The 7854-nt window shown below is 40.8% G+C and overlaps 1 non-coding gene across 1 annotated transcript; it reads left to right on the top strand.

The window, feature by feature from the left end:
- Positions 1 to 736: 736 nt before the first annotated feature.
- Positions 737 to 840, top strand: LOC112427118 (U6 spliceosomal RNA). The gene has a single exon (XR_003018594.2). It is a non-coding gene; the product is annotated as a U6 spliceosomal RNA (small nuclear RNA).
- The last annotated feature ends 7014 nt before the right edge of the window (positions 841 to 7854 follow it).

Below are 7854 nucleotides of genomic sequence, written 5' to 3'. Positions count from 1 at the left end.
ATTAACATAGACACAAAAATTCTAAATAAAATTTTAGCAAATGAAACTAAACAATTTATTTAAAGATGACATATAACTACTCAGTGTAGTTTGTCCCACAAATGCAGGGTTGGTTTAATATTTAAATATCAGCCAGTGTAATTCAGCACATTAATAAAGTAAAAAAGAAAACCATATGATCATTTCAATACATACAGAGCAAGAGTTTTATAAAGCCACCATCATTACTGATAAAACCTGTCAACAAAGAAGATATACAGATGAAAAATAAGCACATGAAGAGATACTCAATGTCATTAAATATTAAGGAAATGCAAACTAAAACCACAACAACATACCATTACCATCTATTAGAGTGGCTAAAATTACAAAGACTGACCATAGCAAGCGCTGGTGAGGATGTGGAAGGAGGGAAACTGTCATGCACTGCTCATGGGAATGTCAAATAACGTAGTCACTTTGGAAAACAGTTCAGTAGTTTCCTTAAAAGTTAAACAGTCACTAACCATATGATCCAGCATGGCCTTCTAATTATTTTTCCAAGAGAAAAGGAAATATGTGAATGTTCATAGCAGCTTTATTTGTAACAGCCAAAATTTGAAAACAACACAAAGCTCACCAGTTGATGAACAAATTATGACATATCCATGCAAATAAAGTGCCACTCAGAAACAAAAAAGAATAAGCTATTTTATACACACAAAATCATGAAATCTCACAGCAATTATTCCCAGTAGTGCTTGCTTCGGCAGCACGTTTACTAAAACTGGAATGATACAGAGATTAGTGTGGCCCCTGCACAAGGAGGACGTGCACATCCATGAAGTGTTCCATAGTTAAATTTAATTTTACGATAAAGAAAAACACTGGAAGGATCCGGCAAGATGTCTGAATAGGAACAGCTCCGGCTTGCAGCTCCCAGCGAGACCAACGCAGAAGGCAGGTGATTTCTGCATTTCCAACTGAGGTGCCCTGTTCATGTCATGAGGACTGGTGAGGCGGTGAGTGCAGCCCATGGAGTGCAAGCAGAAGCAAGGTGGGGCGTTGCCTCACCCAGGAAGTGCAAGGAGTGGGGGGCCTCCCTCCGCCAGCCAAGGGAGGCTGTGAGGGACTGTGCTGTCTGGCCCAGACACTATGCTTTTCCCACAGTTTTTGCAAATCCACAGAACAGGAGAGTCCCTCATGTGCCTACACCACCAGGGCCCTGGGTTTCAAGCACAAAACCGGGTGGCTGTTTGGGCAGACACCGAGCTAGCTGCAGGCTTTTTTTTTCGTACCCCAGTGGCGCCTGGAACCACAGTGAGACAGAACTGTTCACCCCCTGGAAGGGGGGCTGAAGCCAGGGAGCCAAGTGGGCACACACAACAGGTCCCACTCCCATAGATCCCAGCAAGCTAAGAACCACTGGCTTGAAATTCTCGCTGCCAGCACAGCAGTCTGGAGCTGACCTGGGACGATGGAGCTTGGTGCGGGGAGGGGCATCTGTCATCACTGAGGCTTGAGTAGGCGGTGTTCCCCTGACAGTGCTAAGGAGGCCTGGAAGTTTGGACTGGGCGGAACTCCACACAGCACGGCAAAGAGGCTGTGGCCAGACTGTGTCTCTCGATTCCTCCTCACTGGGCAGGGCATCTCTGAAAGAAAGGCAGCGGTCCCAGTCAGGGGCTTAGACAAAACCCCCATCTCCCTTGGACAGAGCACCTGGGGGAAGGGGTGGCTGTGGGCGCAGTTTCAGTGGACGTAAACGTTCCTGCCTGCTGGCTCTGCAGACAGCAGCAGATGCTGACAGGGAGGGTTCTTCCAGCACAGTGCTCGAGCTCTGCTAAGGGACAGACTGCCTCCTCAAGTGGGTCCCTGACCCCTGTGCCACCTGACGGGGAGAGACCTCCCAACGGGGGTTGACGGACATCTCATACAGGGGAGCTCTGGTTGGCCTCAGGCCAGTGGCCCTCTAAGATGAAGCTTCCAGAGGAAGGAGCAGGCAGCAGTCTTTGCTGTTCTGCAGCCTCCACTGGTGATACCCAGGCAAATAGGTTCTGGAGTGAACCTCCAGCAAACTGCAGCACACGCAGAAAAGAGGCCTGACTGTTAGAAGAAAATCTAACAAACAGAAAGCAGTAACATCAACATCAACAAAAGGTCCCCCCCACAAAAACCCCATCCAAAGGTCATCAGCCTCAAAGATCAAAGGTAGGTAAATCCACAAAGCTGAGGAAAAACCAGCTCAAAATTGCTGGAAATTTCAAAAACCAGAATGTTTCTTCCCCAAATGACCGTAACTCCTCTCTAGCAAGGCCACAAAATTGGACAGAAAATGAGTTTGACAGAATTGACGAATTGACAGAAGTAGGCGTCAGAAGATGGGTAATAACAAATTCCTCTGAGGTAAAGGAGCATGTTTTAACCCAATGCAATGAAGCTAAGAACATTGACAAAAGCTTATAGGAACTGCTAACTAGAATAATCGGTTTAAAGAAGAACATAAATGACCTGATGGAGCTGAAAATCACAGCACGAGAACTTCGTGAAGCATACACAAGCATCAATAGCCAAATAGATCAAGAGGAAGAAAGGATATCAGAGACTGAAGAACAACTTACTGAAATAAGGCATTAAAACAAGATTAGAGAAAAAGAATGAAAAGGAACAAACAACGCCTCCAAGAAATAGGGGACTATGTGAAAAGACCAAACCTATGCTTGATCAGGGTCCCTGAAAGTGACAGGGAAAATGGAACCAAGTTGGAAAACACACTTCAGAATATTATTCAGGAGAACCTCCCCAACCTTGCAAGACAGGCCAACATTCAAATTCAGGAAATACAGAGAAAATCACTAAGATACTCCTCAAGAAGAACAACCCCAAGACACATAATTGTCAGATTCACCAAGGTTGAAATGAAGGAAAAAATATTAAGGGCAGCCAGAGAGAAGGGTCAGGTTACCTACAAAGGGAAGCCCATCAGACTAACAGTGGATCTCTCTGCAGAAACCCTACAAGCCAGAAGAGAGTGGGGGCCAATATTCACCATTCTTAAAAAAATTTTCAACCCAGAATTTCATATCCAGCCAAACTAACCTTCATAAGTGAAGAAGAAATATAGTCCTTTACAGACAAGTAAATGCTGAGGGATTTTGTCACCACCAATCCTGCCCTACAAGAGCTCCTGAAGGAAGCACTAAATATGGAAAGGAAAAACTGGTACCAGCCATTGCAAAAACACACCAGAATATAAAGACCAACAACACTGTGAAGAAACTGCATCAAGGAATGTGCAAAATAACCAGCTAGCGTCATGATGACAGGATCAAATTTACACATAACAATATTAACCTTAAATGGAAATGGGCTAACTGCCCCAATTGAAAGACACAGACTGGCAAACTGGATAGAGTCAAGATCCATCAGTGTGCTATATTCAGGAGACCCAGCTCACATGCAAAGACACACATAGGCTCAAAAGAGAGGGATAGAGGAATATTTACCAAGCAAATGGAAAGCAAAAAGAGCAGGGGTTGCAATCCTAATCTCTGATAAAACAGAGTTTAAAGCAACGAAGACAAGTGAGGGCATTACATAACGGTAAAGGAATCAATGCAATAAGAAGAGCTAACTATCCTAAATATACATGCACCAAATACAGGAGCACTCAGATTCATAAAAGAAGTTCTTAGAGACCTACAAAGAGACTTAGACTCCCACATAATAATAGTGGGAGACTTTAACACCCCACCGTCAATATTAGATAGATCAACGAGACAGAAAATTAACACGGATATTCAGGACTTGAACTCAGCTCTGGACCAAACAGACCTAATAGACATCTACAGAACTCTTCACCCAAAATCAACAGAATACACATTCTTCCTAGCACCACATAGTACTTATTCTAAAATTGGCCACGTAATTGGAAGTAAAACACTCCTCCACAAATGCAAAAGAATGGAAATCAGAACAGTCTCTCAGACCATACTGCAGTCAAATTAGAACTCAGGATTAAGAAACTCACTCAAAACCACACAATTACATGGAAACCGAACAGGCTACTCATGAATGACTACTGGGTAAATAACAAAATCAAGGCGGAAATAACAAAGTTATTTGAAACCAATGAGAACAAAGACACAACATACCAGAATCTCGGGGACACAGCCAAAGCAGCGTTAAGAGAAAAATTTATAGCACTAAATGCCCACATCAGAAAGTGGAAGAGATGTAAAATTGACACTCTAACTCACAATTAAAAGAACTAGAGAAGCAAGAGCAAACAAATTCAAAAGCTAGCAGCAGATAAGAAATAATTAATATCAGAGCAGAACTGAAGGAGATAGAGACATGAAAAACCCTTCAAAAAATCAATGAATCCAGGAGTTAATCTTTTGTGAAAAGACTAACAAAATAGATAGACCACTAGCTAGACTAATATAGAAGAAAAGAGAGAAAAATCAAGTAGACACAATAAAAAATAATAAAGGGGATATCACCACTGACCCCACAGAAATACAAACTACCATCCGAGAATACTATAAACACCTCTATGCAAATAAACTAGAAAATCTAGAAGAAATGGACAAATTTCTGGACACACACACCCTCCCAACACTAAACCAGGAAGAAATCGAATCCCTCAATAGACCAATAACAAGTTCTGAAGTTAAGGCAGTAATTAATAGCCTACCAACAACAACAAAAAAGCCCAGGACCAGACAGATTCACAGACCAATTCTACCAGAGGTACAAAGAGGAACTGGTACCATTCCTTCTGAAACTAGTCCAAACAATAGAAAAAGAAGGAATGAGGCCAGCATCATCCTGATTCCAAAATAAGGCAGAGACACAATAAAAAAGGAAAATTTCAGGTCAATATGCCTGATGAACATCTATGCAAAAATCCTCAACAAAAACTGGCAAACAGAATCCAGCAGCATGTCAAAAAGCTTATCCACCATGATCAGGTGGGCTTCATCTCTGGAATGCAAGCCTGGTTCAATATATGCAAATCAATAAACGCAATCAACACATAAAGAGAACAAATGACAAAAACCACATGATAATCTAAATAGATGCAGAAAAGGCCTTCAATAAAATTCAACGCCCCTTCATGCTAAAAACTCTCAATAAACTAGGTATTGATGGAACATATCTCAAAATAATAAGAGCTATTTATGACAAACCCACAGCCAATATCATACTGAATGGGCAAAAGCTGGAAGTATTCCTTTTGAAAACCGGCACAAGACAAGGATGCCCTCTCTCACCACTCCAATTCACCATAGTATTGGAAGTTCTGGCCAGGGCAATCAGGCAAGAGAAAGAAATAACGGGTATTCAGATAGGAAGAGAGGAAATCAAATTGTCTCTGTTTGCAAATGACATTATTGTATATTTAGAAAACCCCATTGTCTCAGCCCAAAAATCTCCTTAAGCTGATAAGCAACTTCAGCGAAGTCTCGGGATACAAAATCAATATGGAAAAATCACCAGCATTCCAAATCAACAAACGTAATCCATCACATAAACAGAACCAATGACAAATCCACATGATTATCTCAATAGATGCAGAAAAGGCCTTCGACAAAATTCAACACCCCTTCATGCTAAAAACTCTCAATAAACTGTGTATCAATGGAACATATCTCAAAATAATAACAGGTATTTATGACAAACCCACAGCCAATATCATATTGAATGGGCAAAAACTGAAAGCATTCCCTTTGAAAACTGGCACAAGACAAGGATGCCCTCTCTCACCACTCCTATTCAACATAGTATTGGAAGTTCTGGCCAGGGCAATCAGGCAAGAGAAAGAAAGAAAGGGTATTCAGATAGGAAAAGAGGAAGCCAAATTGTCTCTGTTTGCAGATGACATCATTGTATATTTAGAAAACCCCATCGTCTCAGCCCAAAATTTCCTTAAGCTGATAAGCAACTTCAGCAAAGTCTCAGGATACAAAATCAATGTGCAAAATTCACAAGCATTCCTATACACCAATAATAGACAAACAGCCAAATCATGAGTGAACTCCTATTCACAACTGCTACTAAGAGAATAAAATACCCAGGAATCCAAGTTACAAGGGATGTGAAGGACCTCTTCAAGGACAACTACAAACCACTGTTCAAGGAAATAAGACAGGAAACAAATGGAAAAACATTCCATGCTCATGGATAGCAAGAATCAATATCGTGAAAATGGCCACACTGTCCAAACTAATTTATCGATTCAATGCTATCCCCATCAAGCTACCACTGACTTTCTTCACAGAATTGGAAAGAACTACTTTAAACTTCATATGGAACCAAAAAAGAGCCTACATAGCCAAGACAATCCTGGGCAAGAAGAACAAAGCTGGAGGCATCATGCTACCTGACTTCAAACTATACTACAAGGCTACAGTAACAAAAGCAGCATGGTACTGTTACCAAAGCAGACACTTAGGCCAATGGAACAGAGAACAGAGAGGCCTGGGAGATAACATCACACATATAAAACCAACTGATCTTTGACAAACCTGACAAACAAGCAATGGAAAAAATATTCCCTGTTTAATAAATGGTCTTGGGAAAACTGGCTAGCCATACGCAGAAGACTGAAACTGGACCCCTTCCTTACACCTTATACAAAAATTAACTCAAGATGGATCAAAGACTTAAACATAAGACCTAGGACCATAAAAATCCCAGAAGAAAACCTGGGCAATACCATTCAGGATGTAGGCAAGGGCAAAGACTTTATCTCTAAAACACCAAAAGCAATGGCAACAAAAAACAAAATTTGCATTTCTCTGATGATCAGTTATGATGAGCATTTTTTTCATGTGTCTGTTGGCTGCATAAATGTCTTCTTTTCAGAAGTGTCTGTTCATATCCTTTGCCCACTTTTTGATGGGGTTGCTTGTTTTCTTCTTGTAAATTTGTTTAAGTTCTTTGTAGATTCTGGATATTAGTCCTTTGTCTGACGACTAAATTGCAAAAATTTTCTACCATTCTGTAGGTCGCCTGTTCACTCTGATGGTGGTTTCTTTTGCTGTGCAGAAGCTCTTTTGTTTAATTAGATCCCATTTCTCAATTTTGGCTTTTGTTGCCATTGCTTTTGGTGTTTTAGTCATCAAGTCTTTGCCCATGCTTATGTCCTGAATGATATTGCCTAGGTTTTCTTCTAGGATTTTTATGGTTTTAGGTCTAAAATTTAAGTCTTTAATCCATCTTGAATTAATTTTTGTATAAAGTGTAAGGAAGGGACCCAGTTTCAGATTTCTACATATGGCTAGCCAGTTTTTCCAGCACCATTTATTAAATAGGGAATCCTTTCCCCATTGCTTGTTTGGGTCAGGTTTGTCAAAAGTCAAGTGGTTGTAGATGTGTAGTGTTATTTCTGAGGCCTCTGTTCTGTTCCATTGGTCTATATATCTGCGTTGGTACCAGTACCATGCTGTTTTTGTTACTGTAGCCTTGTAGTATAGTTTGAAGTCAGGTAGCATGATGCCTCCAGCTTTGTTCATTTTGCTTACGATTGTCTTGGCTATGCAGGCTTTTTTGTGGTTCCATATTAACTTTAAAGTAGTTTTTTCCAACTCTGTGAAGAAAGTCATTGGATACTATCTCAGGCTGGTTAGAATTGTGATCATTATAAAGTCAGGAAACAACAGATGCTAAAGAGGATGTGGAGAAATAGGAGCACTTTTACACTGTTGGGAGTGTAAATTTGTTCAACCATTGTGGAAGACGGTGTGGCGATTCCTCAAGGAGCTAGAACTAGAAATACCATTTGATTCAGCGATCTCATTACTGGGTATATACCCAAAGAATTGCAAGTCATGCTACTATAAAGATACATGCATACACTTTATGTTTATT

Source organism: Macaca nemestrina, chromosome 6 (assembly GCF_043159975.1).
Source record: "Macaca nemestrina isolate mMacNem1 chromosome 6, mMacNem.hap1, whole genome shotgun sequence".
NCBI lineage: Eukaryota > Metazoa > Chordata > Mammalia > Primates > Cercopithecidae > Macaca > Macaca nemestrina.
This window is presented reverse-complemented; position numbering and strand designations above follow the sequence as displayed.